This window comes from Rhinoderma darwinii, unplaced genomic scaffold (genome assembly GCF_050947455.1).
Source record: "Rhinoderma darwinii isolate aRhiDar2 unplaced genomic scaffold, aRhiDar2.hap1 Scaffold_609, whole genome shotgun sequence".
In the NCBI taxonomy this organism is placed as follows: domain Eukaryota; kingdom Metazoa; phylum Chordata; class Amphibia; order Anura; family Rhinodermatidae; genus Rhinoderma; species Rhinoderma darwinii.
Window position 1 is genome coordinate 123,125 of NW_027464164.1, and position 22,778 is coordinate 145,902.

Below are 22,778 nucleotides of genomic sequence, written 5' to 3' on the forward strand. Positions count from 1 at the left end.
CATGGATTCCCAGACAGTCTCCCACACTAGTACTAGCGAGGCCTTAAACTGTGTAACTTCTGCGATCTGACGAGAGCAGGGACATTCAGCTTAGAATGGCCATTGACATTAAATGCTTTATTCCATAGTCCTTTTTAATCGATTGTGAAACAAAATCTAAACGACATAATAAAAAGTCAACCGCACCACGGATTCCCAGACAGTCTCCCACACTGGTACTAGCGAGGCCTTAAGCTGTGTAACTTCTGCGATCTGACGAGAGCAGGCACATTCAGCTTAGAATGGCCATTGATATTAAAAGCCTTAATCCATAGTCCTATTTAATCTATTGTGAAACAAAATCTAAACAACATAGTAAAAAGTCAACCGCACCACGGATTCCCAGACAGTCTCCCACACTGGTACTAGCGAGGCCTTAAGCTGTGTAACTTCTGCGATCTGACGAGAGCAGGGACATTCAGCTTAGAATGGCCATTGACATTAAATGCTTTAATCCATAGTCCTTTTTAATCAATTGTGAAACAAAATCTAAACGACATAATAAAAATTCAACCGCACCACGGATTCCCAGACAGTCTCCCACACTGGTACTAGCGAGGCCTTAAGCTGTGTAACTTCTGCGTTCTGACGAGAGCAGGCACATTCAGCTTAGAATGGCCATCGACGTTAAATGCTTTAATCCATAGTCCTATTTAATCTATTGTGAAACAAAATCTAAACGACATAATAAAAAGTCAACCGCACCATAGATTCCCAGACAGTCTCCCACACTGGTACTAGCGAGGCCTTAAGCTGTGTAACTTCTGCGATCTGACGAGAGCAGGCACATTCAGCTTAGAATGGCCATTGACATTAAATGCTTTAATCCATAGTCCTTTTTAATCGATTGTGAAGCAAAATCTAAACGACATAATAAAAAGTCAACCGCACCACGGTTTCCCAGACAGTCTCCCACACTGGTACTAGCGAGGCCTTAAGCTGTGTAACTTCTGCGATCTGACGAGAGAAGGCACATTCAGCTTAGAATGGCCATTGACATTAAATGCTTTAATCCATAGTCCTTTTTAATCGATTGTGAAACAAAATCTAAACGACATAATATAAAGTCGACCGCACCACGGATTCACAGACAGTCTCCCACACTGGTACTAGCGAGGCCTTAAGCTGTGTAACTTCTGCGATCTGACGAGAGCAGGGACATTCAGCTTAGAATGGCCATTGACATTAAATGCTTTAATCCATAGTCCTTTTTAATCGATTGTGAAACAAAATCTAAACGACATAATAAAAATTCAACCGCACCACGGATTCCCAGACAGTCTCCCACACTGGTACTAGCGAGGCCTTAAGCTGTGAAACTTCTGCGATCTGACGAGAGCATGCACATTCAGCTTAGAATGGCCATTGACGTTAAATGCTTTAATCCATAGTCCTATTTAATCGATTGTGAAACAAAATCTAAACGACATAATAAAAAGTCAACCGCACCACGGATTCCCAGACAGTCTCCCACACTGGTACTAACGAGGCCTTAAGCTGTGTAACTTCTGTGATCTAACGAGAGCAGGCACATTCAGCTTAGAATGGCCATTGACATTAAATGCTTTAATCCATAGTCCTTTTTAATCGATTGTGAAACAAAATCTAAACGACATAATAAAAAGTCAACCGCACCACGGATTCCCAGACAGTCTCCCACACTGGTAATAGCGAGGCCTTAAGCTGTGTAACTTCTGCGATGTTGCGAGAGCAGGGACATTCAGCTTAGAATGGCGATTGACATTAAATGCTTTAATCCATAGTCCTTTTTAATCTATTGTGAAACAAAATCTAAACGACATAATAAAAAGGCAACCGCACCACAGATTCCCAGACAGTCTCCCACACTGGTACTAACGAGGCCTTAAGCTGTGTAACTTCTGTGATCTAACGAGAGCAGGCACATTCAGCTTAGAATGGCCATTGACATTAAATGCTTTAATCCATAGTCCTTTTTAATCGATTGTGAAACAAAATCTAAACGCCATAATAAAAAGTCAACCGCACCACGGATACACAGACAGTCTCCCACACTGGTACTAGCGAGGCCTTAAGCTGTGTAACTTCTGCGATCTGACGAGAGCAGGCACATTCAGCTTAGAATGGCCATTGACATTAAATGCTTTAATCCATAGTCCTTTTTAATCGATTGTGAAACAAAATCTAAACGACATAATAAAAAGTCAACCGCACCACGGATTCCCAGACAGTCTCCCACACTGGTACTAGCGAGGCCTTAAGCTGTGTAACTTCTGCGATCTGACGAGAGCAGGCACATTCAGCTTAGAATGGCCATTGACATTAAATGCTTTAATCCATAGTCCTTTTTAATCGATTGTGAAACAAAATCTAAACGACATAATAAAAAGTCAACCGCACCACGGATTCCCAGACAGTCTCCCACACTGGTAATAGCGAGGCCTTAAGCTGTGTAACTTCTGCGATCTGGCGAGAGCAGGGACATTCAGCTTAGAATGGCCATTGACATTAAATGCTTTAATCCATAGTCCTTTTTAATCGATTGTGAAACAAAATCTAAACGACATAATAAAAAATCAACCGCACCACGGATTCCCAGACAGTCTCCCACACTGGTACTAGCGAGGCCTTAAGCTGTGTAACTTCTGCGTTCTGACCAGAGCAGGCACATTCAGCTTAGAATGGCCATTGACGTTAAATGTTTTAATCCATAGTCCTATTTAATCTATTGTGAAACAAAATCTAAACGACATGATAAAAAGTCAACCACACCACGGATTCCCAGACAGTCTCCCACACTGGTACTAGCGAGGCCTTAAGCTGTGTAACTTCTGCAATCTGACGAGAGCAGGGACATTCAGCTTAGAATGGCCATTGACATTAAATGCTTTAATCCATAGTCCTTTTTAATCGATTGTGAAACAAAATCTAAACGACATAATAAAAATTCAACAGCACCACGGATTCCCAGACAGTCTCCCACACTGGTACTAGCGAGGCCTTAAGCTGTGTAACTTCTGCGATCTGACGAGAGCAGGCACATTCAGCTTAGAATGGCCATTGACATTAAATGCTTTAATCCATAGTCCTTTTTAATCGATTGTGAAACAAAATTTAAACGACATAATAAAAAGTCAACCGCACCACGGATTCCCAGACAGTCTCCCACACTGGTACTAGCGAGGCCTTAAGCTGTGTAACTTCTGCGATCTGATGAGAGCAGGCACATTCGGCTTAGAATTGCCATTGACATTAAATGCTTTAATCCATAGTCCTTTTTAATCGATTGTGAAACAAAATCTAAACGACATAATAAAAATTCAACCGCACCACGGATTCCCAGACAGTCTGCCACACTGGTACTAGCGAGGCCTTAAGCTGTGTAACTTCTGCGATCTGACGAGAGCAGGCACATTCAGCTTAGAATGGCCATTGACATTAAAAGCCTTAATCCATAGTCCTATTTAATCTATTGTGAAATAAAATCTAAACAACATAATAAAAAGTCAACCACACCACGGATTCCCAGACAGTCTCCCACACTGGTACTAGCAAGGCCTTAAGCTGTGTAACTTCTGCGATCTGACGAGAGCAGGGACATTCAGCTTAGAATGGCCATTGACATTAAATGCTTTAATCCATAGTCCTTTTTAATCGATTGTGAAACAAAATCTAAACGACATAATAAAAATTCAACAGCACCACGGATTCCCATACAGTCTCCCACACTGGTACTAGCAAAGCCTTAAGCTGTGTAACTTCTGCGATCTGACGAGAGCAGGCACATTCAGCTTAGAATGGCCATTGACATTAAATGCTTTAATCCATAGTCCTTTTTAATCGATTGTGAAACAAAATCTAAACGACATAATAAAAAGTCAACCGCACCACGAATTCCCAGACAGTCTCCCACACTGGTACTAGCGAGGCCTTAAGCTGTGTAACTTCTGCGATCTGACGAGAGCAGGCACATTCAGCTTAGAATGGCCATTGACATTAAAAGCCTTAATCCATAGTCCTATTTAATCTATTGTGAAACACAATCTAAACAACATAATAAAAAGTCAACCGCACCACGGATTCCCAGACAGTCTCCCACACTGGTACTAGCGAGGGCTTAAGCTGTGTAACTTCTGCGAACTGACGAGAGCAGGGACATTCAGCTTAGAATGGCCATTGACATTAAATGCTTTAATCCATAGTCCTTTTTAATCGATTGTGAAACAAAATCTAAACGACATAATAAAAATTCAACCGCACCACGGATTCCCAGACAGTCTCAAACGCTGGTACTAGCGAGGCCTTAAGCTGTGTAACTTCTGCGTTCTGACGAGAGCAGGCACATTCAGCTTAAAATGGCCATTAACATTAAAAGCCTTAATCCATAGTCCTATTTAATCTATTGTGAAACAAAATCTAAACAACATAATAAAAAGTCAACTGCACCACGGATTCCCAGACAGTCTCCCACACTGGTACTAGCGAGGGCTTAAGCTGTGTAACTTCTGCAATCTGACGAGAGCAGGGACATTCAGCTTAGAATGGCCATTGACATTAAATGCTTTAATCCATAGTCCTTTTTAATCGATTGTGAAACAAAATCTAAACGACATAATAAAAAGTCTACCGCACCACGGATTCCCAGACAGTCTCCCACACTGGTACTAGCGAGGCCTTAAGCTGTGTAACTTCTGCGATCTGACGAGAGAAGGCACATTCAGCTTAGAATGGCCATTGACATTAAATGCTTTAATCCATAGTCCTTTTTAATCGATTGTGAAACAAAATCTAAACGACATAATAAAAAGTCAACCTCACCACGGATTCCCAGACTGTCTCCCACACTGGTACCAGCGAGGCCTTAAGCTGTGTAACTTCTGCGATCTGCCGAGAGCAGAGACATTCAGCTTAGAATAGCCATTGACATTAAATGCTTTAATCCATAGTCCTATTTAATTGATTGTGAAACAAAATCTAAACGACATAATAAAAAGTCAACCGCACCACGGATTCCCAGACAGTCTCCCACACTGGTACTAGCGAGGCCTTAAGCTGTGTAACTTCTGCGATCTGACGAGAGCAGGGACATTCAGCTTAGAATGGCCATTGACATTAAATGCTTTAATCCATAGTCCTTTTAAATCGATTGTGAAACAAAATCTAAACGACATAATAAAAATTCAACCGCACCACGGATTCCCAGACAGTCTCCCACACTGGTACTAGCGAGGCGTTAAGCTGTGTAACTTCTGTGATCTAACGAGAGCATGCACATTCAGCTTAGAATGGCCATTGACATTAAATGCTTTAATCCATAGTCCTTTTTAATCGATTGTGAAACAAAATCTAAACGCCATAATGAAAAGTCAACCGCACCACGGATTCCCAGCCAGTCTGCCACACTGGTACTAGCGAGGCCTTAAGCTGTGTAACTTCTGTGATCTGACGAGAGCAGGCACATTCAGCTGAGAATGGCCATTGACATTAAAAGCCTTAATCCATAGTCCTATTTAATCTATTGTGAAACAAAATCTAAAAAACATAATAAAAAGTCAACCACACCACGGATTCCCAGACAGTCTCCCACACTGGTACTAGCAAGGCCTTAAGCTGTGTAACGTCTGCGATCTGACGAGAGCAGGGACATTCAGCTTAGAATGGCCATTGACATTAAAATGCTTTAATCCATAGTCCTTTTTAATCGATTGTGAAACAAAATCTAAACGACATAAAAAAAATTCAACAGCACCACGGATTCCCAGACAGTCTCCCACACTGGTAATAGCGAGGCCTTAAGCTGTGTAACGTCTGCGATCTGACAAGAGCAGGGACATTCAGCTTAGAATGGCCATTGACATTAAAATGCTTTAATCCATAGTCCTTTTTAATCGATTGTGAAACAAAATCTAAACGACATAATAAAAATTTAACAGCACCACGGATTCCCAGACAGTCTCCCACACTGGTACTAGCGAGGACTTAAGCTTTGTAACTTCTGCGATCTGACGAGAGCAGGCACATTCAGCTTAGAATGGCCATTGACATTAAATGCTTTAATCCATAGTCCTTTTTAATCGATTGTGAAACAAAATCTAAACGACATAATAAAAAGTCAACCGCACCACGGATTCCCAGACAGTCTCCCACACTGGTACTAGCGAGGCGTTAAGCTGTGTAACTTCTGTGATCTAACGAGAGCATGCACATTCAGCTTAGAATGGCCATTGACATTAAATGCTTTAATCCATAGTCCTTTTTAATCGATTGTGAAACAAAATCTAAACGCCATAATGAAAAGTCAACCGCACCACGGATTCCCAGCCAGTCTGCCACACTGGTACTAGCGAGGCCTTAAGCTGTGTAACTTCTGTGATCTGACGAGAGCAGGCACATTCAGCTTAGAATGGCCATTGACATTAAAAGCCTTAATCCATAGTCCTATTTAATCTATTGTGAAACAAAATCTAAAAAACATAATAAAAAGTCAACCACACCACGGATTCCCAGACAGTCTCCCACACTGGTACTAGCAAGGCCTTAAGCTGTGTAACGTCTGCGATCTGACGAGAGCAGGGACATTCAGCTTAGAATGGCCATTGACATTAAAATGCTTTAATCCATAGTCCTTTTTAATCGATTGTGAAACAAAATCTAAACGACATAAAAAAAATTCAACAGCACCACGGATTCCCAGACAGTCTCCCACACTGGTAATAGCGAGGCCTTAAGCTGTGTAACGTCTGCGATCTGACAAGAGCAGGGACATTCAGCTTAGAATGGCCATTGACATTAAAATGCTTTAATCCATAGTCCTTTTTAATCGATTGTGAAACAAAATCTAAACGACATAATAAAAATTTAACAGCACCACGGATTCCCAGACAGTCTCCCACACTGGTACTAGCGAGGACTTAAGCTTTGTAACTTCTGCGATCTGACGAGAGCAGGCACATTCAGCTTAGAATGGCCATTGACATTAAATGCTTTAATCCATAGTCCTTTTTAATCGATTGTGAAACAAAATCTAAACGACATAATAAAAAGTCAACCGCACCACGGATTCCCAGACAGTCTCCCACACTGGTACTAGCGAGGCGTTAAGCTGTGTAACTTCTGCGATCTAACGAGAGCAGGCACATTCAGTTTAGAACGGCCATTGACATTAAAAGCCTTAATCCATAGTTCTATTTAATCTATTGTGAAACAAAATCTAAACAACATAATAAAAAGTCAACCGCACCACGGATTCCCAGACAGTCTCCCACACTGGTACTAGCGAGGCCTTAAGCTGTGTAACTTCTGCGATCTGACGAGAGCAGGGACATTCAGCTTAGAATGGCCATTGACATTAAATGCTTTAATCCATAGTCCTTTTTAATCGATTGTGAAACAAAATCTAAACGACATAATAAAAATTCATCCGCACCACGGATTCCCAGACAGTCTCCAACGCTGGTACTAGCGAGGCCTTAAGCTGTGTAACTTCTGCGATCTAACGAGAGCAGGCACATTCAGCTTAGAATGGCCATTGACATTAAAAGCCTTAATCCATAGTCCTATTTAATCTATTGTGAAACAAAATCTAAACAACATAATTAAAAGTCAACCGCACCACGGATTCCCAGACAGTCTCACACACTGGTACTAGCGAGGCCTTAAGCTGTGTAACTTCTGCGATCTGACGAGAGCAGGGACATTCAGCTTAGAATGGCCATTGACATTAAATGCTTTAATCCATAGTCCTTTTTAATCGATTGTGAAACAAAATCTAAACGACATAATAAAAATTCAACCGCACCACGGATTCCCAGACAGTCTCCAACGCTGGTACTAGCGAGGCCTTAAGCTGTGTAACTTCTGCGTTCTGACGAGAGCAGGCACATTCAGCTTAGAATGGCCATTGACATTAAATGCATTAATCCATAGTCCTATTTAATCTATTGTGAAACAAAATCTAAACGACATAATAAAAAGTCAACCGCACCACGGATTCCCAGACAGTCTCCCACACTGGTGCTAGCGAGGCCTTAAGCTGTGTAACTTCTGCGATCTGACGAGAGCAGGCACATTCAGCTTAGAATGGCCATTGACATTAAATGCTTTAATCCATAGTCCTCTTTAATCGATTGTGAAACAAAATTTAAACGACATAATAAAAAGTCAACCGCACCACGGATTCCCAGACAGTCTCCCACACTGGTACTAGCGAGGCCTTAAGCTGTGTAACTTCTGCGATCTGACGAGAGCAGGCACAATCGGCTTAGAATGGCCATTGACAATAAATGCTTTAATCCATAGTCCTTTTTAATCGATTGTGAAACAAAATCTAAACGACATAATAAAAATTCAACCGCACCACGGATTCCCAGACAGTCTGCCACACTGGTACTAGCGAGGCCTTAAGCTGTGTAACTTCTGCGATCTGACGAGAGCAGGCACATTCAGCTTAGAATGGCCATTGACATTAAAAGCCTTAATCCATAGTCCTACTTAATCTATTGTGAAATAAAATCTAAACAACATAATAAAAAGTCAACCACACCACGGATTCCCAGACAGTCTCCCACACTGGTACTAGCAAGACCTTAAGCTGTGTAACTTCTGCGATCTGACAAGAGCAGGGACATTCAGCTTAGAATGGCCATTGAAATTAAATGGTTTAATCCATAGTCCTTTTTAATCGATTGTGAAACAAAATCTAAACGACATAATAAAAATTCAACAGCACCACGGATTCCCAGACAGTCTCCCACACTGGTACTAGCGAGGCCTTAAGCTGTGTAACTTCTGCGATCTGACGAGAGCAGGCACATTCAGCTTAGAATGGCCATTGACATTAAATGCTTTAATCCATAGTCCTTTTTAATCGATTGTGAAACAAAATCTAAACGACATAATAAAAAGTCAACCGCACCACGGATTCCCAGACAGTCTGCCACACTGGTACTAGCGAGGCCTTAAGCTGTGTAACTTCTGCGATCTGACGAGAGCAGGCACATTCAGCTTAGAATGGCCATTGACATTAAAAGCCTTAATCCATAGTCCTATTTAATCTATTGTGAAATAAAATCTAAACAACATAATAAAAAGTCAACCACACCACGGATTCCCAGACAGTCTCCCACACTGGTACTAGCGAGGCGATAAGCTGTGTAACTTCTGCGATCTAACGAGAGCAGGCACATTCAGCTTAGAATGGCCATTGACATTAAATGCTTTAATCCATAGTCCTTTTTAATCGATTGTGAAACAAAATCTAAACGACATAATAAAAATTCAACCGCACCACGAATTCCCAGACAGTCTCCAACGCTGGTACTAGCGAGGCCTTAAGCTGTGTAACTTCTGCGTTCTGACGAGAGCAGCCACATTCAGCTTAGAATGGCCATTGACATTAAATGCTTTAATCCATAGTCCTATTTAATCTATTGTGAAACAAAATCTAAACGACATAATAAAAAGTCAACCGCACCACGGATTCCCAGACAGTCTCCCACACTGGTACTAGCGAGGCCTTAAGCTGTGTAACTTCTGCGATCTGACGAGAGCAGGCACATTCAGCTTAGAATGGCCATTGACATTAAATGCTTTAATCCATAGTCCTATTTAATCTATTGTGAAACAAAATCTAAACGACATAATAAAAAGTCAACCGCACCACGGATTCCCAGACAGTCTCCCACACTGGTACTAGCGAGGCCTTAAGCTGTGTAACTTCTGTGATCTAACGAGAGCAGGCACATTCAGCTTAGAATGGCCATTGACATTAAATGCTATAATCCATAGTCCTTTTTAATCGATTGTGAAACAAAATCTAAACGCCATAATCAAATGTCAACCGCACCACGGATTCCCAGACAGTCTCCCACACTGGTACTAGCGAGGCCTTAAGCTGTGTAACTTCTGCGATCTGACGAGAGCAGGGACATTCAGCTTAGAATGGCCATTGACATTAAATGCTTTAATCCATAGTCCTTTTTAATCGATTGTGAAACAAAATCTAAACGACATAATAAAAAGTCAACCACACTACGGATTCCCAGACAGTCTCCCACACTGGTACTAGCGAGGCCTTAAGCTGTGTAACTTCTGCGATCTGACGAGAGCAGGCACATTCAGCTTAGAATGGCCATTGACATTAAATGCTTTAATCCATAGTCCTTTTTAATCGATTGTGAAACAAAATCTAAACGACATAATAAAAAGTCAACCGCACCACGGATTCCCAGACAGTCTACCACACTGGTTCTAGCGAGGCCTTAAGCTGTGTAACTTCTGCGATCTGACGAGAGTAGGGACATTCAGCTTAGAATGGCCATTGACATTAAATGCTTTAATCCATAGTCCTTTTTAATCGATTGTGAAACAAAATCTAAATGACATAACAAAAATTCAACCGCACCACGGATTCCCAGTCAGTCTCCCACACTGGTACTAGCGAGGCCTTAAGCTGTGTAACTTCTGCGATCTGACGAGAGCAGGCACATTCAGCTTAGAATGGCCATTGACGTTAAATGCTTTAATCCATAGTCCTATTTAATCTATTGTGAAACAAAATCTAAACGACATAATAAAAAGTCAACCACACCACGGATTCCCAGACAGTCTCCCACAATAGTACTAGCGAGGCGTTAATCTGTGTAACTTCTGCGATCTAACGAGAGCAGGGACATTCAGCTTAGAATGGCCATTGACATTAAAGGATTTAATCCATAGTCCTTTTTAATCGATTGTGAAACAAAATCTAAACGACATAATAAAAAAGCAACCGCACCACGGATTCCCAGACAGTCTCCCACACTGGTACTAGCGAGGCCTTAAGCTGTGTAACTTCTGCGTTCTGACCAGAGCAGGCACATTCAGCTTAGAATAGCCATTGACGTTAAGTGCTTTAATCCATAGTCCTATTTAATCTATTGTGAAACAAAATCTAAACGACATAATAAAAAGTCAACCACACCATGGATTCCCAGACAGTCTCCCACACTGTTTCTAGCGAGGCCTTAAGCTGTGTAACTTCTGCGATCTGACGAGAGCAGGGACATTCAGCTTAGAATGGCCATTGACGTTAAATCCTTTAATCCATAGTCCTATTTAATCTATTGTGAAACAAAATCTAAACGACATAATAAAAAGTCAACCGCACCACGGATTCCCAGACAGTCTCCCACACTGGTACTAGCGAGGCCTTAAGCTGTGTAACTTCTGCGTTCTGACCAGAGCAGGCACATTCAGCTTAGAATGGCCATTGACGTTAAATGCTTTAATCCATAGTCCTATTTAATCGATTGTGAAACAAAATCTAAACGACATAATAAAAAGTCAACCACACCACGGATTCCCAGACAGTCTCCCACACTGGTACTAGCGAGGCCTTAAGCTGTGTAACTTCTGCGATCTGACGAGAGCAGGGACATTCAGCTTAGAATGGCCATTGACATTAAATGCTTTATTCCATAGTCCTTTTTAATCGATTGTGAAACAAAATCTAAACGACATAATAAAAATTCAACCGCACCACGGATTCCAAGACAGTCTCCCACACTGGTACTAGCGAGGACTTAAGCTGTGTAACTTCTGCGATCTGACGAGAGCAGGCACATTCAGCTTAGAATGGCCATTGACTTTAAATCCTTTAATCCATAGTCCTATTTAATCTATTGTGAAACAAAATCTAAACGACATAATAAAAAGTCAACCGCACCACGGATTCCCAGACAGTCTCCCACACTGGTACTAGCGAGGCCTTAAGCTGTGTAACTTCTGCGATCTGATGAGAGCAGGCACATTCAGCTTAGAATGGCCATTAACATTAAAAGCCTTAATCCATAGTCCTATTTAATCTATTGTGAAACAAAATCTAAACAACATATTAAAAAGTCAACCGCACCACGGATTCCCAGACAGTCTCCCACACTGGTACTAGCGAGGGCTTAAGCTGTGTAACTTCTGCGATCTGACGAGAGGAGGCACATTCAGCTTAAAATGGCCATTGACATTAAATGCTTTAATCCATAGTCCTTTTTAATCGATTGTGAAACAAAATCTAAACGACATAATAAAAAGTCAACCGCACCACGGATTCCCAGACAGTCTCCCACACTGGTACTAGCGAGGCCTTAAGCTGTGTAACTTCTGCGATCTGCCGAGAGCAGGCACATTCAGCTTAGAATGGCCATTGACATTAAAAGCCTTAATCCATAGTCCTATTTAATCTATTGTGAAACAAAATCTAAACAACACAGTAAAAAGTCAACCGCACCACGGATTCCCAGACAGTCTCCCACACTGGTACTAGCGAGGCCTTAAGCTGTGTAACTTCTGCTATCTGACGAGAGCAGGGACATTCAGCTTAGAATGGCCATTGACATTAAATGCTTTAATCCATAGTCCTTTTTAATCGATTGTGAAACAAAATCTAAACGACATAATAAAAATTCAACCGCACCACGGATTCCCAGACAGTCTCCCACACTGGTACTAGCGAGGCCTTAAGCTGTGTAACTTCTGCGTTTTGACGAGAGCAGGCACTTTCAGCTTAGAATGGCCATTGACGTTAAATGCTTTAATCCATAGTCCTATTTAATCTATTGTGAAACAAAATCTAAACGACATAATAAAAAGTCAACCGCACCACGGATTCCCAGACAGTCTCCCACACTGGTACTAGCGAGGCCTTAAGCTGTGTAACTTCTGCGATCTGACGAGAGCAGGCACATTCAGCTTAGAATGGCCATTGACATTAAATGCTTTAATCCATAGTCCTTTTTAATCGATTGTGAAACAAAATCTAAACGACATAATAAAAAGACAACCGCACCACGGATTCCCAGACAGTTTCCCACACTGGTACTAGCGAGGCCTTAAGCTGTGTAACTTCTGCGTTCTGACGAGAGCAGGCACATTCAGCTTAGAATGGCCATTGACGTTAAATGCTTTAATCCATAGTCCTATTTAATCTATTGTGAAACAAAATCTAAACGACATAATAAAAAGTCAACCACACCACGGATTCCCAGACAGTCTCCCACAATGGTACTAGCGAGTGCTTAAGCTGTGTAACTTCTGCGATCTGACGAGAGCAGGCACATTCAGCTTAGAATGGCCATTGACATTAAATTCTTTAATCCATAGTCCTTTTTAATCGATTGTGAAACAAAATCTAAACGACATAATAAAAAGTCAACCGCACCACGGATTCTCAGACAGTCTCCCACCCTGGTACTAGCGAGGCCTTAAGCTGTGTAACTTCTGCGATCTGACGAGAGCAGGCACATTCAGCTTAGAATGGCCATTGACATCAAATGCTTTAATCCATAGTCCTTTTTAATCCATTTTGTGAAACAAAATCTAAACGACATAATAAAAAGTCAACCGCACCACAGACAGTCTCCCACACTGGTACTAGCGAGGCCTTAAGCTGTGTAACTTCTGCGATCTGACGAGAGCAGGGACATTCAGCTTAGAATGGCCATTGACATTAAACGCTTTAATCCATAGTCCTTTTTAATCGATTGTGAAACAAAATCTAAACAACATAATAAAAAGTCAACCGCACCACGGATTCCCAGACAGTCTCCCACACTGGTACTAGCGAGGCCTTAATCTGTGTAACTTCTGTGATCTAACGAGAGCAGGCACATTCAGCTTAGAATGGCCATTGACATTAAATGCTTTAATCCATAGTCCTATTTAATCGATTGTGAAACAAAATCTAAACGCCATAATAAAAAGTCAACCGCACCACGGATACCCAGACAGTCTCCCACACTGGTACTAGCGAGGCCTTAAGCTGTGTAACTTCTGCGATCTGACGACAGCAGGCACATTCAGCTTAGAATGGCCATTGACCTTAAATGCTTTAATCCATAGTCCTTTTTAATCGATTGTGAAACAAAATCTAAACGACATAATAAAAGGTCAACCGCACCACGGATTCCCAGACAGTCTCCCACACTGGTACTAGCGAGGCCTTAAGCTGTGTAACTTCTGCGATCTGACGACAGCAGGCACATTCAGCTTAGAATGGCCATTGACCTTAAATGCTTTAATCCATAGTCCTTTTTAATCGATTGTGAAACAAAATCTAAACGACATAATAAAAATTCAACCGCACCACGGATTCCCAGACAGTCTCCCACACTGGTACTAGCGAGGCCTTAAGCTGTGTAACTTCTAGCGTTCTGACGAGAGAAGGCACATTCAGCTTAGAATGGCCATTGACTTTAAATGCTTTAATCCATAGTCCTATTTAATCTATTGTGAAACAAAATCTAAACAACATAATAAAAAGTCAACCGCACCACGGATTCCCAGACAGTCTCCCACACTGGTACTAGCGAGGCCTTAAGCTGTGTAACTTCTGCGATCTGACGAGAGCAGACACATTCAGCTTAGAATGGCCATTGACATTAAATGCTTTAATCCATAGTCCTTTTTAATCGATTGTGAAACAAAATCTAAACGACATAATAATAAGTCAACCGCACCACGGATTCCCAGACAGTCTCCCACACTGGTACTAGCGAGGCCTTAAGCTGTGTAACTTCTGCGATCTGACGAGAGCAGGCACATTCAGCTTAGAATGGCCATTGACATTAATTGCTTTAATCCATAGTCCTTTTTAATCGATTGTGAAACAAAATCTAAACGACATAATAAAAAGTCAACCGCACCACGGATTCCCAGACAGTCTCCCACACTGGTACTAGCGAGGCCTTAAGCTATGTAACTTCTGCGATCTGACGAGAGCAGGGACATTCAGCTTAGAATGGCCATTGACATTAAATGCTTTAATCCATAGTCCTTTTTAATCGATTGTGAAACAAAATCTAAACGACATAATAAAAATTCAACCACACCACGGATTCCCAGACAGTCTCCCACACTGGTACTAGCGAGGCCTTAAGCTGTGTAACTTCTGCGATTTGACGAGAGCTGGCACATTCAGCTTAGAATTGCCGTTGACGTTAAATGCTTTAATCCATAGTCCTATTTAATCTATTGTGAAACAAAATCTAAACGACATAATAAAAAGTCAACCGCACCACGGATTCCCAGACAGTCTCCCACACTGGTACTAGCGAGGCGTTAAGCTGTGTAACTTCTGTGCTCTAACGAGAGCATGCACATTCAGCTTAGAATGGCCATTGACATTAAATGCTTTAATCCATAGTCCTTTTTAATCGATTGTGAAACAAAATCTAAACGCCATAATAAAAAGTCAACCGCACCATGGGATTCCCAGACAGTCTGCCACACTGGTACTAGCGAGGCCTTAAGCTGTGTAACTTCTGCGATCTGACGAGAGCAGGCACATTCAGCTTAGAATGGCCATTGCCATTAAAAGCCTTAATCCATAGTCCTATTTAATCTATTGTGAAACAAAATCTAAACAACATAATAAAAAGTCAACCGCACCACGGATTCCCAGACAGTCTCCCACACTGGTATTAGCGAGGCCTTAAGCTGTGTAACTTCTGCGATCTGACGAGAGCAGGCACATTCAGCTTAGAATGGCCATTGACATTAAAAGGCCTTAATCCATAGTCCTATTTAATCTATTGTGAAACAAAATCTAAACAACATAATAAAAGTCAACCGCACCACGGATTCCCAGACAGTCTCCCACACTGGTACTAGCAAGGCCTTAAGCTGTGTAACTTCTGCGATCTGACGAGAGCAGGCACATTCAGCTTAGAATAGCCATTGACATTAAATGCTTTAATCCATAGTCCTTTTTAATTGATTGTGAAACAAAATCTAAACGACATAATAAAAAGTCAACCGCACCACGGATTCCCAGACAGTCCTCCCACAATGGTACTAGCGAGGCCTTAAGCTGTGTAACTTCTGCGATCTGACGAGAGCAGGCACATTCAGCTTAGAATGGCCATTGAGATTAAAAGCCTTAATCCATAGTCCTATTTAATCTATTGTGAAACAAAATCTAAACAACAAAAATAAAAGTCAACCGCACCACGGATTCCCAGACAGTCTCCCACACTCGTACTAGCGAGGGCTTAAGCTGTGTAACTTCTGCGATCTGACGAGAGCAGGGACATTCAGCTTAGAATGGCCATTGACATTAAATGCTTTAATCCATAGTCCTTTTTAATCGATTGTGAAACAAAATCTAAACGACATAAATAAAAATTCAACCGCACCACGGATTCCCAGACAGTCTCCAACGCTGGTACTAGCGAGGCCTTAAGCTGTGTAACTTCTGCGATCTAACGAGAGCAGGCACATTCAGCTTAGAATGGCCATTGACATTAAACGCCTTAATCCATAGTCCTATTAATCTATTGTGAAACAAAATCTAAACAACATAATTAAAAGTCAACCGCACCACGGATTCCCAGACAGTCTCACACACTGGTACTAGCGAGGCCTTAAGCTGTGTAACTTCTGCGATCTGACGAGAGCAGGGACAATTCAGCTTAGAATGGCCATTTGACATTAAATGCTTTAATCCATAGTCCTTTTTAATCGATTGTGAAACAAAAATCTAAACGACATAATAAAATTCAACCGCACCACGGATTCCCAGACAGTCTCCAACGCTGGTACTAGCGAGGCCTTAAGCTGTGTAACTTCTGCGTTCTGACGAGAGCAGCACATTCAGCTTAGAATGGCCATTGACATAAAATGCTTTAATCCATAGTCCTATTTAATCTATTGTGAAACAAAATCTAAACGACATAATAAAAAGTCAACCGCACCACGGATTCCCAGACAGTCTCCCACACTGGTACTAGCGAGGCCTTAAGCTGTGTAACTTCTGCGTTCTGCCCAAAGCCAGGCACATTCAGCTTAGAATGGCCCATTGACGTTAAATGCTTTAATCCATAGTCCTTTTAATCTATTGTGAAACAAAATCTAAACGACATAATAAAAAGTCAACCGCACCACGGATTCCCAGACAGTCTCCCACACTGGTACTAGCGAGGCCTTAAGCTGTGTAACTTCTGCGATCTGACGAGAGCAGGCACATTCAGCTTAGAATGGCCATTGACATTAAATGCTTTAATCCATAGTCCTCTTTAATCGATTGTGAAACAAAATCTAAACGACATAATAAAAAGACAACCGCACCACGGATTCCAGACATTCTCCCACACTGGTACTAGCGAGGCCTTAAGCTGTGTAACTTCTGCGATCTGACGAGAGCAGGCACATTCAGCTTAGAATGGCCATTGACATAAATGCTTTAATCCATAGTCCTTTTTAATCGATTGTGAAACAACATCTAAACAACATAATAAGAAGTCAACCGCACAACGGATTCACAGACAGTCTCCCACACTGGTACTAGCGAGGCCTTAAGCTGTGTAACTTCTGCGTTCTGACGAGAGCAGGCACATTCAGCTTAGAATGGCCATTGTTGTTAAATGCTTTAATCCATAGTCCTATTTAATCTATTGTGAAACAAAATCTAAACGACATAATAAAAAGTCAACCGCACCACGGATTCCCAGACAGTCTCCCACACTGGTACTAGCGAGGCCTTAAGCTGTGTAACTTCTGCGATCTGACGAGAGTAGGCACATTCAGCTTAGAATGGCCATTGACATTAAATGCTTTAATCCATAGTCCCTTTTTAATCGATTGTGAAACAAAATCTAAACGACATAATAAAAAGTCAACCGCACCACGGATTCCCAGACAGTCTCCCACACTGGTATTAGCGAGGCCTTAAGCTGTGTAACTTCTGCGATCTGACGAGAGCAGGCACATTCAGCTTAGAATGGCCATTAACATTAAAAGCCTTAATCCATAGTCCCTATTTAATCTATTGTGAAACAAAATCTAAACAACATAATAAAAAAGTCAACCGCACCACGGATTCCCAGACAGTCTCCCACACTGGTACTAGCAAGGCCTTAAGCTGTGTAGCTTCTGCGATTCTGACGAGAGCAGGCACATTCAGCTTAGAATAGCCATTGACATTAAATGCTTTAATCCATAGTCCTTTTTAATTGATTGTGAAACAAAATCTAACGACATAATAAAAAGTCAACCGCACCACGGATTCCCAGACAGTCTCCCACAATGGTACTAGCGAGGCCTTAAGCTGTGGAACTTCTGCGATCTGACGAGAGCAGGCACATTCAGCTTAGAATGGCCATTGAGATTAAAAGCCTTAATCCATAGTCCTATTTAATCTATTGTGAAACAAAATCTAAACAACAAAATAAAAAGTCAACCGCACCACGGATTCCCAGACAGTCTCCCACACTCGTACTAGCGAGGGCTTAAGCTGTGTAACTTCTGCGATCTGACGAGAGCAGGGACATTCAGCTTAGAATGGCCATTGACATTAAATGCTTTAATCCATAGTCCTTTTTAATCGATTGTGAAACAATATCTAAACGACATAATAAAAATTCAACCGCACCACGGATTCCCAGACAGTCTCCAACGCTGGTACTAGCGAGGCCTTAAGCTGTGTAACTTCTGCGATCTAACGAGAGCAGGCACATTCAGCTTAGAATGGCCATTGACATTAAAAGCCTTAATCCATAGTCCTATTTAATCTATTGTGAAACAAAATCTAAACAACATAATTAAAAGTCACCGCACCACGGATTCCCAGACAGTCTCACACACTGGTACTAGCGAGGCCTTAAGCTGTGTAACTTTCTGCGATCTGACGAGAGCAGGGACATTCAGCTTAGAATGGCCATTGACATTAAATGCTTTAATCCATAGTCCTTTTTAATCGATTGTGAAACATAATCTAAACGACATAATAAAAATTCAACCGCACCACGGATTCCCAGACAGTCTCCAACGCTGGTACTAGCGAGGCCTTAAGCTGTGTAACTTCTGCGTTCTGACGAGAGCAGGCACATTCAGCTTAGAATGGCCATTGACATTAAATGCTTTAATCCATAGTCCTATTTAATCTTATGTGAACAAAATCTAAACGACATAATAAAAAGTCAACCGCACCACGGATTCCCAGACAGTCTCCCACACTGGTACTAGCGAGGCCTTAAGCTGTGTAACTTCTGCGATCTGACGAGAGCAGGCACATTCAGCTTAGAATGGCCATTGACATTAAATGCTTTAATCCATAGTCCTCTTTAATCGATTGTGAAACAAAATCTAAACGACATAATAAAAAGACAACCGCACCACGGATTCCCAGACATTCTCCCACCACTGGTACTAGCGAGGCCTTAAGCTGTTGAACTTCTGCGATCTGACGAGAGCAGGCACATTCAGCTTAGAATGGCCATTGACATTAAATGCTTTAATCCATAGTCCTTTTTAATCGATTGTGAAACAAAATCTAAACGACATAATAAAGAAGTCAACCGCACAACGGATTTCACAGACAGTCTCCCACACTGGTACTAGCGAGGCCTTAAGCTGTGTAACTTCTGCGTTCTGACGAGAGCAGGCACATTCAGCTTAGAATGGCCATTGTTTGTTAAATTGCTTTAATCCATAGTCCTTTTTAATCTATTGTGAAACAAAATCTAAACGACATAATAAAAAGTCAACCGCACCACGGATTCCCAGACAGTCTCCCACACTGGTACTAGCGAGTCCTTAAGCTGTGTAACTTCTGCGATCTGACGAGAGTAGGCACATTCAGCTTAGAATGGCCATTGAACATTAAATGCTTTAATCCATAGTCCTTTTAATCGATTGTGAAACAAAATCTAAACGACATAATAAAAAGTCAACCGCACCACGGATTCCCAGACAGTCTCCCACACTGGCATTAGCGAGGCCTTAAGCTGTGTAACTTCTGCGATCTGACGAGAGCAGGCACATTCAGCTTAGAATGGCCATTTAACATTAAAAGCCTTAATCCATAGTCCTATTTAATCTATTGTGAAACAAAATCTAAACAACATAATAAAAAGTCAACCGCACCACGGATTCCCAGACAGTCTCCCACACTGGTACTAGCAAGGCCTTAAGCTGTGTAGCTTCTGCGATCTGACGAGAGCAGGCACATTCAGCTTAGAATAGCCATTTACATTAAATGCTTTAATCCATAGTCCTTTTTAATTGATTGTGAAACAAAATCTAAACGACATAATAAAAAGTCAACCGCACCACGGATTCCCAGACAGTCTCCCACAATGGTACTAGCGAGGCCTTAAGCTGTGTAACTTCTGCGATCTGACGAGAGCAGGCACATTCAGCTTAGAATGGCCATTGAGATTAAAAGCCTTAATCCATAGTCCTATTTAATCTATTGTGAAACAAAATCTAAACAACAAAATAAAAAGTCAACCGCACCACGGATTCCCAGACAGTCTCCCACACTCGTACTAGCGAGGGCTTAAGCTGTGTAACTTCTGCGATCTGACGAGAGCAGGGACATTCAGCTTAGAATGGCCATTGACATTAAATGCTTTAATCCATAGTCCTTTTTAATCGATTGTGAAACAAAATCTAAACGACATAATAAAAATTCAACCGCACCACGGATTCCCAGACAGTCTCCAACGCTGGTACTAGCGAGGCCTTAAGCTGTGTAACTTCTGCGATCTAACGAGAGCAGGCACATTCAGCTTAGAATGGCCATTGACATTAAAAGCCTTAATCCATAGTCCTATTTAATCTATTGTGAAACAAAATCTAAACAACATAATTAAAAGTCAACCGCACCACGGATTCCCAGACAGTCTCACACACTGGTACTAGCGAGGCCTTAAGCTGTGTAACTTCTGCGATCTGACGAGAGCAGGGACATTCAGCTTAGAATGGCCATTGACATTAAATGCTTTAATCCATAGTCCTTTTTAATCGATTGTGAAACAAAATCTAAACGACATAATAAAAATTCAACCGCACCACGCATTCCCAGACAGTCTCCAACGCTGGTACTAGCGAGGCCTTAAGCTGTGTAACTTCTGCGTTCTGACGAGAGCAGGCACATTCAGCTTAGAATGGCCATTGACATTAAATGCTTTAATCCATAGTCCTATTTAATCTATTGTGAAACAAAATCTAAACGACATAATAAAAAGTCAACCGCACCACGGATTCCCAGACAGTCTCCCACACTGGTACTAGCGAGGCCTTAAGCTGTGTAACTTCTGCGATCTGACGAGAGCAGGCACATTCAGCTTAGAATGGCCATTGACATTAAATGCTTTAATCCATAGTCCTCTTTAATCGATTGTGAAACAAAATCTAAACGACATAATAAAAAGACAACCGCACCACGGATTCCCAGACATTCTCCCACACTGGTACTAGCGAGGCCTTAAGCTGTGTAACTTCTGCGATCTGACGAGAGCAGGCACATTCAGCTTAGAATGGCCATTGACATTAAATGCTTTAATCCATAGTCCTTTTTAATCGATTGTGAAACAAAATCTAAACGACATAATAAGAAGTCAACCGCACAACGGATTCACAGACAGTCTCCCACACTGGTACTAGCGAGGCCTTAAGCTGTGTAACTTCTGCGTTCTGACGAGAGCAGGCACATTCAGCTTAGAATGGCCATTGTTGTTAAATGCTTTAATCCATAGTCCTTTTTAATCGATTGTGAAACAAAATCGAAACAACATAATAAAAAGTAAACCGCTCCACGGATTCCCAGACAGTCTCCCACACTGGTACTAGCGAGGCCTTAGGCTGTGTAACTTCTGCGATCTGACGAGAGCAGGGGCATTCAGCTTAGAATGGCCATTGACATTAAATGCTTTAATCCATAGTCCTTTTTAATCGATTGTGAAACAAAATCTAAACGACATAATAAAAATTCAACCGCATCACGGATTCCCTGACAGTCTCCCACACTGGTACTAGCGAGGCGTTAAGCTGTGTAACTTCTGCGATCTAACGAGAGCAGGAACATTCAGCTTAGAATGGCCATTGACATTAAAAGCTTTAATCCATAGTCCTATTTAATCTATTGTGAAACAAAATCTAAACAACATAATAAAAAGTCAACCGCACCACGGATTCCCAGATAGTCTCCCACACTCGTACAAGCGAGGCCTTAAGCTGTGTAACTTCTGCGATCTGACGAGAGCAGGGACATTCAGCTTAGAATGGCCATTGACATTAAATGCTTTAATCCATAGTCCTTTTTAATCGATTGTGAAACAAAATCTAAACGACATAATAAAAATTCAACTGCACCACGTATTCCCAGACAGTCTCCCACACTGGTACTAGCGAGGCATTAAGCTGTGTAACTTCTGCGTTCTGACGAGAGCAGGCACATTCAGTTTAGAATGGCCATTGACGTTAAATGCTTTAATCCATAGTCCTATTTAATCTATTGTGAAACAAAATCTAAACGACATAATAAAAAGTCAACCGCACCATGGATTCCCAGACAGTCTCCCACACTGGTACTAGCGAGGCCTTAAGCTGTGTAACTTCTGCAATCTGACGAGAACTGGCACATTCAGCTTAGAATGGCCATTGACGTTAAATGCTTTAATCCATAGTCCTATTTAATCTATTGTGAAACAAAATCTAAACGACATAATAAAAAGTCAACCGCACCACGAATTCCCAGACAGTCTCCCACACTGGTACTAGCGAGGCCTTAAACTGTGTAACTTCTGCGATCTGACGAGAGCAGGGACATTCAGCTTAGAATGGCCATTGACATTAAAGCCTTAATCCATAGTCCTATTTAATCTACTGTGAAACAAAATCTAAACAACATAATAAAAAGTCAACCACAACACGGATTCCCAGACAGTCTCCCACACTGGTACTTGCGAGGCCTTAAGCTGTGTAACTTCTGCGATCTGACGAGAGCA

General features: G+C 41.7%; 85 pseudogenes; all 85 read right to left on the reverse strand.

The window, feature by feature from the left end:
• Positions 1–174: 174 nt before the first annotated feature.
• On the reverse strand, positions 175–293 carry LOC142725712 (5S ribosomal RNA; annotated as a pseudogene).
• Positions 294–360: 67 nt separating this feature from the next.
• LOC142725636 (5S ribosomal RNA) lies at positions 361–479 on the reverse strand (annotated as a pseudogene).
• A 67-nt stretch (positions 480–546) lies between these two features.
• LOC142725760 (5S ribosomal RNA) lies at positions 547–665 on the reverse strand (annotated as a pseudogene).
• Positions 666–732: 67 nt separating this feature from the next.
• On the reverse strand, positions 733–851 carry LOC142725885 (5S ribosomal RNA; annotated as a pseudogene).
• A 67-nt stretch (positions 852–918) lies between these two features.
• LOC142725958 (5S ribosomal RNA) lies at positions 919–1,037 on the reverse strand (annotated as a pseudogene).
• A 67-nt stretch (positions 1,038–1,104) lies between these two features.
• On the reverse strand, positions 1,105–1,223 carry LOC142725983 (5S ribosomal RNA; annotated as a pseudogene).
• Positions 1,224–1,476: 253 nt separating this feature from the next.
• LOC142725780 (5S ribosomal RNA) lies at positions 1,477–1,595 on the reverse strand (annotated as a pseudogene).
• A 253-nt stretch (positions 1,596–1,848) lies between these two features.
• LOC142726022 (5S ribosomal RNA) lies at positions 1,849–1,967 on the reverse strand (annotated as a pseudogene).
• Positions 1,968–2,034: 67 nt separating this feature from the next.
• LOC142725991 (5S ribosomal RNA) lies at positions 2,035–2,153 on the reverse strand (annotated as a pseudogene).
• Positions 2,154–2,220: 67 nt separating this feature from the next.
• Positions 2,221–2,339, reverse strand: LOC142725587 (5S ribosomal RNA; annotated as a pseudogene).
• Positions 2,340–2,406: 67 nt separating this feature from the next.
• On the reverse strand, positions 2,407–2,525 carry LOC142726084 (5S ribosomal RNA; annotated as a pseudogene).
• Positions 2,526–2,592: 67 nt separating this feature from the next.
• LOC142725874 (5S ribosomal RNA) lies at positions 2,593–2,711 on the reverse strand (annotated as a pseudogene).
• Positions 2,712–2,778: 67 nt separating this feature from the next.
• Positions 2,779–2,897, reverse strand: LOC142725950 (5S ribosomal RNA; annotated as a pseudogene).
• Positions 2,898–2,964: 67 nt separating this feature from the next.
• On the reverse strand, positions 2,965–3,083 carry LOC142725657 (5S ribosomal RNA; annotated as a pseudogene).
• Positions 3,084–3,150: 67 nt separating this feature from the next.
• On the reverse strand, positions 3,151–3,269 carry LOC142725785 (5S ribosomal RNA; annotated as a pseudogene).
• A 67-nt stretch (positions 3,270–3,336) lies between these two features.
• Positions 3,337–3,455, reverse strand: LOC142725981 (5S ribosomal RNA; annotated as a pseudogene).
• Positions 3,456–3,522: 67 nt separating this feature from the next.
• On the reverse strand, positions 3,523–3,641 carry LOC142725859 (5S ribosomal RNA; annotated as a pseudogene).
• Positions 3,642–3,708: 67 nt separating this feature from the next.
• Positions 3,709–3,827, reverse strand: LOC142725801 (5S ribosomal RNA; annotated as a pseudogene).
• A 67-nt stretch (positions 3,828–3,894) lies between these two features.
• Positions 3,895–4,013, reverse strand: LOC142725644 (5S ribosomal RNA; annotated as a pseudogene).
• Positions 4,014–4,080: 67 nt separating this feature from the next.
• On the reverse strand, positions 4,081–4,199 carry LOC142726080 (5S ribosomal RNA; annotated as a pseudogene).
• A 253-nt stretch (positions 4,200–4,452) lies between these two features.
• On the reverse strand, positions 4,453–4,571 carry LOC142726082 (5S ribosomal RNA; annotated as a pseudogene).
• A 67-nt stretch (positions 4,572–4,638) lies between these two features.
• LOC142726026 (5S ribosomal RNA) lies at positions 4,639–4,757 on the reverse strand (annotated as a pseudogene).
• Positions 4,758–5,010: 253 nt separating this feature from the next.
• On the reverse strand, positions 5,011–5,129 carry LOC142725637 (5S ribosomal RNA; annotated as a pseudogene).
• A 253-nt stretch (positions 5,130–5,382) lies between these two features.
• Positions 5,383–5,501, reverse strand: LOC142725564 (5S ribosomal RNA; annotated as a pseudogene).
• A 67-nt stretch (positions 5,502–5,568) lies between these two features.
• LOC142726021 (5S ribosomal RNA) lies at positions 5,569–5,687 on the reverse strand (annotated as a pseudogene).
• Positions 5,688–5,942: 255 nt separating this feature from the next.
• LOC142725572 (5S ribosomal RNA) lies at positions 5,943–6,061 on the reverse strand (annotated as a pseudogene).
• A 253-nt stretch (positions 6,062–6,314) lies between these two features.
• LOC142726070 (5S ribosomal RNA) lies at positions 6,315–6,433 on the reverse strand (annotated as a pseudogene).
• A 67-nt stretch (positions 6,434–6,500) lies between these two features.
• On the reverse strand, positions 6,501–6,619 carry LOC142726019 (5S ribosomal RNA; annotated as a pseudogene).
• Positions 6,620–6,874: 255 nt separating this feature from the next.
• On the reverse strand, positions 6,875–6,993 carry LOC142725573 (5S ribosomal RNA; annotated as a pseudogene).
• A 253-nt stretch (positions 6,994–7,246) lies between these two features.
• LOC142725638 (5S ribosomal RNA) lies at positions 7,247–7,365 on the reverse strand (annotated as a pseudogene).
• A 67-nt stretch (positions 7,366–7,432) lies between these two features.
• Positions 7,433–7,551, reverse strand: LOC142725578 (5S ribosomal RNA; annotated as a pseudogene).
• Positions 7,552–7,618: 67 nt separating this feature from the next.
• On the reverse strand, positions 7,619–7,737 carry LOC142725962 (5S ribosomal RNA; annotated as a pseudogene).
• A 67-nt stretch (positions 7,738–7,804) lies between these two features.
• LOC142725814 (5S ribosomal RNA) lies at positions 7,805–7,923 on the reverse strand (annotated as a pseudogene).
• A 67-nt stretch (positions 7,924–7,990) lies between these two features.
• Positions 7,991–8,109, reverse strand: LOC142725901 (5S ribosomal RNA; annotated as a pseudogene).
• A 67-nt stretch (positions 8,110–8,176) lies between these two features.
• On the reverse strand, positions 8,177–8,295 carry LOC142725811 (5S ribosomal RNA; annotated as a pseudogene).
• Positions 8,296–8,362: 67 nt separating this feature from the next.
• LOC142725982 (5S ribosomal RNA) lies at positions 8,363–8,481 on the reverse strand (annotated as a pseudogene).
• Positions 8,482–8,734: 253 nt separating this feature from the next.
• LOC142725669 (5S ribosomal RNA) lies at positions 8,735–8,853 on the reverse strand (annotated as a pseudogene).
• A 67-nt stretch (positions 8,854–8,920) lies between these two features.
• LOC142725768 (5S ribosomal RNA) lies at positions 8,921–9,039 on the reverse strand (annotated as a pseudogene).
• Positions 9,040–9,292: 253 nt separating this feature from the next.
• Positions 9,293–9,411, reverse strand: LOC142726039 (5S ribosomal RNA; annotated as a pseudogene).
• Positions 9,412–9,478: 67 nt separating this feature from the next.
• Positions 9,479–9,597, reverse strand: LOC142725589 (5S ribosomal RNA; annotated as a pseudogene).
• Positions 9,598–9,664: 67 nt separating this feature from the next.
• LOC142725836 (5S ribosomal RNA) lies at positions 9,665–9,783 on the reverse strand (annotated as a pseudogene).
• A 67-nt stretch (positions 9,784–9,850) lies between these two features.
• LOC142725658 (5S ribosomal RNA) lies at positions 9,851–9,969 on the reverse strand (annotated as a pseudogene).
• A 67-nt stretch (positions 9,970–10,036) lies between these two features.
• Positions 10,037–10,155, reverse strand: LOC142725932 (5S ribosomal RNA; annotated as a pseudogene).
• A 253-nt stretch (positions 10,156–10,408) lies between these two features.
• On the reverse strand, positions 10,409–10,527 carry LOC142725825 (5S ribosomal RNA; annotated as a pseudogene).
• A 253-nt stretch (positions 10,528–10,780) lies between these two features.
• Positions 10,781–10,899, reverse strand: LOC142726092 (5S ribosomal RNA; annotated as a pseudogene).
• Positions 10,900–11,152: 253 nt separating this feature from the next.
• LOC142725751 (5S ribosomal RNA) lies at positions 11,153–11,271 on the reverse strand (annotated as a pseudogene).
• A 67-nt stretch (positions 11,272–11,338) lies between these two features.
• LOC142725731 (5S ribosomal RNA) lies at positions 11,339–11,457 on the reverse strand (annotated as a pseudogene).
• Positions 11,458–11,524: 67 nt separating this feature from the next.
• On the reverse strand, positions 11,525–11,643 carry LOC142726112 (5S ribosomal RNA; annotated as a pseudogene).
• Positions 11,644–11,710: 67 nt separating this feature from the next.
• On the reverse strand, positions 11,711–11,829 carry LOC142725608 (5S ribosomal RNA; annotated as a pseudogene).
• A 253-nt stretch (positions 11,830–12,082) lies between these two features.
• On the reverse strand, positions 12,083–12,201 carry LOC142725810 (5S ribosomal RNA; annotated as a pseudogene).
• Positions 12,202–12,268: 67 nt separating this feature from the next.
• On the reverse strand, positions 12,269–12,387 carry LOC142725870 (5S ribosomal RNA; annotated as a pseudogene).
• A 67-nt stretch (positions 12,388–12,454) lies between these two features.
• Positions 12,455–12,573, reverse strand: LOC142725923 (5S ribosomal RNA; annotated as a pseudogene).
• A 67-nt stretch (positions 12,574–12,640) lies between these two features.
• Positions 12,641–12,759, reverse strand: LOC142725590 (5S ribosomal RNA; annotated as a pseudogene).
• Positions 12,760–12,826: 67 nt separating this feature from the next.
• Positions 12,827–12,945, reverse strand: LOC142725713 (5S ribosomal RNA; annotated as a pseudogene).
• A 253-nt stretch (positions 12,946–13,198) lies between these two features.
• On the reverse strand, positions 13,199–13,317 carry LOC142725606 (5S ribosomal RNA; annotated as a pseudogene).
• A 247-nt stretch (positions 13,318–13,564) lies between these two features.
• Positions 13,565–13,683, reverse strand: LOC142726028 (5S ribosomal RNA; annotated as a pseudogene).
• A 253-nt stretch (positions 13,684–13,936) lies between these two features.
• Positions 13,937–14,055, reverse strand: LOC142725940 (5S ribosomal RNA; annotated as a pseudogene).
• A 254-nt stretch (positions 14,056–14,309) lies between these two features.
• On the reverse strand, positions 14,310–14,428 carry LOC142725727 (5S ribosomal RNA; annotated as a pseudogene).
• A 67-nt stretch (positions 14,429–14,495) lies between these two features.
• LOC142725591 (5S ribosomal RNA) lies at positions 14,496–14,614 on the reverse strand (annotated as a pseudogene).
• A 67-nt stretch (positions 14,615–14,681) lies between these two features.
• LOC142725772 (5S ribosomal RNA) lies at positions 14,682–14,800 on the reverse strand (annotated as a pseudogene).
• Positions 14,801–15,426: 626 nt separating this feature from the next.
• LOC142725775 (5S ribosomal RNA) lies at positions 15,427–15,545 on the reverse strand (annotated as a pseudogene).
• Positions 15,546–15,612: 67 nt separating this feature from the next.
• On the reverse strand, positions 15,613–15,731 carry LOC142725757 (5S ribosomal RNA; annotated as a pseudogene).
• A 254-nt stretch (positions 15,732–15,985) lies between these two features.
• LOC142726058 (5S ribosomal RNA) lies at positions 15,986–16,104 on the reverse strand (annotated as a pseudogene).
• Positions 16,105–16,172: 68 nt separating this feature from the next.
• Positions 16,173–16,291, reverse strand: LOC142725952 (5S ribosomal RNA; annotated as a pseudogene).
• Positions 16,292–16,917: 626 nt separating this feature from the next.
• On the reverse strand, positions 16,918–17,036 carry LOC142725742 (5S ribosomal RNA; annotated as a pseudogene).
• Positions 17,037–17,473: 437 nt separating this feature from the next.
• Positions 17,474–17,592, reverse strand: LOC142725852 (5S ribosomal RNA; annotated as a pseudogene).
• Positions 17,593–17,660: 68 nt separating this feature from the next.
• LOC142725877 (5S ribosomal RNA) lies at positions 17,661–17,779 on the reverse strand (annotated as a pseudogene).
• Positions 17,780–17,848: 69 nt separating this feature from the next.
• LOC142726093 (5S ribosomal RNA) lies at positions 17,849–17,968 on the reverse strand (annotated as a pseudogene).
• A 66-nt stretch (positions 17,969–18,034) lies between these two features.
• On the reverse strand, positions 18,035–18,153 carry LOC142726085 (5S ribosomal RNA; annotated as a pseudogene).
• A 67-nt stretch (positions 18,154–18,220) lies between these two features.
• Positions 18,221–18,339, reverse strand: LOC142726059 (5S ribosomal RNA; annotated as a pseudogene).
• A 67-nt stretch (positions 18,340–18,406) lies between these two features.
• LOC142725954 (5S ribosomal RNA) lies at positions 18,407–18,525 on the reverse strand (annotated as a pseudogene).
• A 253-nt stretch (positions 18,526–18,778) lies between these two features.
• LOC142725816 (5S ribosomal RNA) lies at positions 18,779–18,897 on the reverse strand (annotated as a pseudogene).
• Positions 18,898–18,963: 66 nt separating this feature from the next.
• On the reverse strand, positions 18,964–19,082 carry LOC142725592 (5S ribosomal RNA; annotated as a pseudogene).
• An 817-nt stretch (positions 19,083–19,899) lies between these two features.
• On the reverse strand, positions 19,900–20,018 carry LOC142726008 (5S ribosomal RNA; annotated as a pseudogene).
• A 67-nt stretch (positions 20,019–20,085) lies between these two features.
• On the reverse strand, positions 20,086–20,204 carry LOC142725817 (5S ribosomal RNA; annotated as a pseudogene).
• Positions 20,205–20,271: 67 nt separating this feature from the next.
• Positions 20,272–20,390, reverse strand: LOC142726060 (5S ribosomal RNA; annotated as a pseudogene).
• A 67-nt stretch (positions 20,391–20,457) lies between these two features.
• Positions 20,458–20,576, reverse strand: LOC142725955 (5S ribosomal RNA; annotated as a pseudogene).
• Positions 20,577–20,643: 67 nt separating this feature from the next.
• Positions 20,644–20,762, reverse strand: LOC142725965 (5S ribosomal RNA; annotated as a pseudogene).
• Positions 20,763–20,829: 67 nt separating this feature from the next.
• On the reverse strand, positions 20,830–20,948 carry LOC142725867 (5S ribosomal RNA; annotated as a pseudogene).
• Positions 20,949–21,015: 67 nt separating this feature from the next.
• LOC142725593 (5S ribosomal RNA) lies at positions 21,016–21,134 on the reverse strand (annotated as a pseudogene).
• A 67-nt stretch (positions 21,135–21,201) lies between these two features.
• On the reverse strand, positions 21,202–21,320 carry LOC142726007 (5S ribosomal RNA; annotated as a pseudogene).
• Positions 21,321–21,573: 253 nt separating this feature from the next.
• On the reverse strand, positions 21,574–21,692 carry LOC142726050 (5S ribosomal RNA; annotated as a pseudogene).
• A 253-nt stretch (positions 21,693–21,945) lies between these two features.
• On the reverse strand, positions 21,946–22,064 carry LOC142725919 (5S ribosomal RNA; annotated as a pseudogene).
• A 67-nt stretch (positions 22,065–22,131) lies between these two features.
• LOC142726121 (5S ribosomal RNA) lies at positions 22,132–22,250 on the reverse strand (annotated as a pseudogene).
• A 253-nt stretch (positions 22,251–22,503) lies between these two features.
• LOC142725695 (5S ribosomal RNA) lies at positions 22,504–22,622 on the reverse strand (annotated as a pseudogene).
• Between the last annotated feature and the right edge of the window lie 156 nt (positions 22,623–22,778).